Source organism: Silurus meridionalis, chromosome 15 (assembly GCF_014805685.1).
Source record: "Silurus meridionalis isolate SWU-2019-XX chromosome 15, ASM1480568v1, whole genome shotgun sequence".
In the NCBI taxonomy this organism is placed as follows: Eukaryota; Metazoa; Chordata; class Actinopteri; order Siluriformes; family Siluridae; genus Silurus; species Silurus meridionalis.
Window position 1 is genome coordinate 4,210,001 of NC_060898.1, and position 2,254 is coordinate 4,212,254.

Genomic DNA, 2,254 nt, shown 5'->3' on the forward strand with positions numbered 1-2,254 from the left:
CTGAAATATTTCATATATTTAAATGCTTAGTTTTATGTGCGAGTTATATGTACATTACATTCAGTTAAATAATTCAGTGAATGATTGCAATTCATCCCAATGGTGTTCGATTGGCTTAAGGTCAAGATTTTAAAGCAGGCCACTCCAGATCTTCTGCTCCAACCCGTGTAGACTATATATTTATAGAGGTGGCTTTATGCACAGGAGCACTGTCATGCTGGAACAGATTTGTGTCTCCTAGTTCAAGTGAAGGGGAAATTAAATGCTACAGTATCCAAAGATACTGAGTTTTGATACCGAAGATTGAATTTTGGCACTGACAATAAGACTTGAAGGGTCATGGGGTATATCTGTAAAAGGATGGAGGATGAAGCGGACAGAAAGGAGGAAAAGAGGAAGGCCAAGGAGGAGGTTTATGGATGTGGTCAGGGCAGACATGCGGGTAGTTGATTTGAAAGAGACAAATGTAGGGGACGGAGCAATATGGAGACGGATGATCTTCTGTAGCGACCCTTAATGGGAGCATATCATAAAAGCAGACAGTATACACTGTGATCAAAGGGTCGAGTTCAAATCCAATAACTATCAAGCTGAAACTCCTGGGCCCTTGAGCAAGGCCCTGATTCCTCAATTACTCAGTTGTATCAATAATGTATCATTTTAAAGAGTTTATGTTCCATCTTTTTAATTTTCAATAAAATGGAATTATTATTTGTTATATTAAAGCTTGTAGTAACCATGTGTGTGACTAGTGACTATTCTACTAGCACTTAGTGTCTCTATCTGTCGAATTGTCTTGCATTATTTTTCTAACCAAAAACCTTTTTAGTGCATTGCTTTGACGTTTAAATTGTATGCAAATTCATTTCTCAAAAAAAAAACCAAAACACATCTGACACTCAGGAACTCAGGGCCTGTCTGAGCTGAATGGCGTGGGGATAAAACAAAGAGGCATGCGCTGTTTTTCATTTATATACAGTATCCCTGGGGTAACTGGTGGTCATCTGCTGCAGTGTGCCCACACACACACACACACACACACACACACACACACACACACACATACATGCAATAAAGACATGCAACTTTTTATTTCAATCCAAATATGTTTAGGTGAAATAAGACCCTAAGGAGAGACACAGACAGGCAGAAAGAAAAAAAAGAAAAAAGTTTTCATCCTTCCCCATCTTCTCCTTCCGATCTATTTCCATCTGCCACCTACACATTTCCGACTCACATGTATTTCTTCTTCTCTCTCAATATCTTTCTCTGTCTATCTCGCTTTCTCTGTCTCTAGAGCAGACACAATCAAAATAGTGCTATGTGTTTAGTCATTCGTGACCCCCCCTCCCCCTCCCCATCCCGTCGTGTGATATATTAAAAAGGCAGAACCTCTAAGAGCATCAAGAACATTCACAAAGGCATAGAAAGAAAATGGCACCAATATTTCCCTTTTGTTTCTGCGGGCAGATTGCCTTCAGACACAACCTCTAATTGCTGTCATGTTAAAAATCAATAATTCACACCGATCAGGATCCGGTGAGTGTAGTGTTGCTGTTTGCTGAGTTGTGTGTGTGTGTGTGTGTGTGTGTGTGTGTGTGTGTGTGGTGTCCTGCTGTGCCTCTAGGGTTTGGACATGTGGGTTTATCACACAGACCCGAAGCCCAGCCTTGGCTCTCGCTTATCAATTCCTAAAGCAATTAACGGCTCAGCCAGGTGCTCGGCAGCCTGGATCCACTCAGATAAGGTCTGATGTGGACCCTGTCTCATTACGACGGAAAATGTCACACTGCATGTGTGTGCATATATATATATATATATATATATATATATATATATATATATATATATATATATATATATATATGCATGTAAATATGCACAGAGCACAGGCAAAACCTATTTCGAAAAAATCAAGTGAGTAATTACAAGTGCCTGTCCAAAATGTGCTGTCAGATTAATTCTACGAATTTGAGACTGTCTTGCACTCTTGGATAAGTCATGAATGGAGACAATGAACAAATAAACGAAACATTTTTTATATTACATACTGCACAGGAACGCAATTTAGCAAATGAAGGAATAGGGTTCATCTTTACTTTCTGTAGAATATAAAAAGTTTTTTTTTCTTTTTTCCCCGTATAATATTTTGGTAAAAATGCACAAAAGTCCTGGGACACCTGACTCTGTGTGGTTCTTCCACAAACTGTTACCACAAAGTTCCTCACATTTGAACTATTATACCCAAACCTGT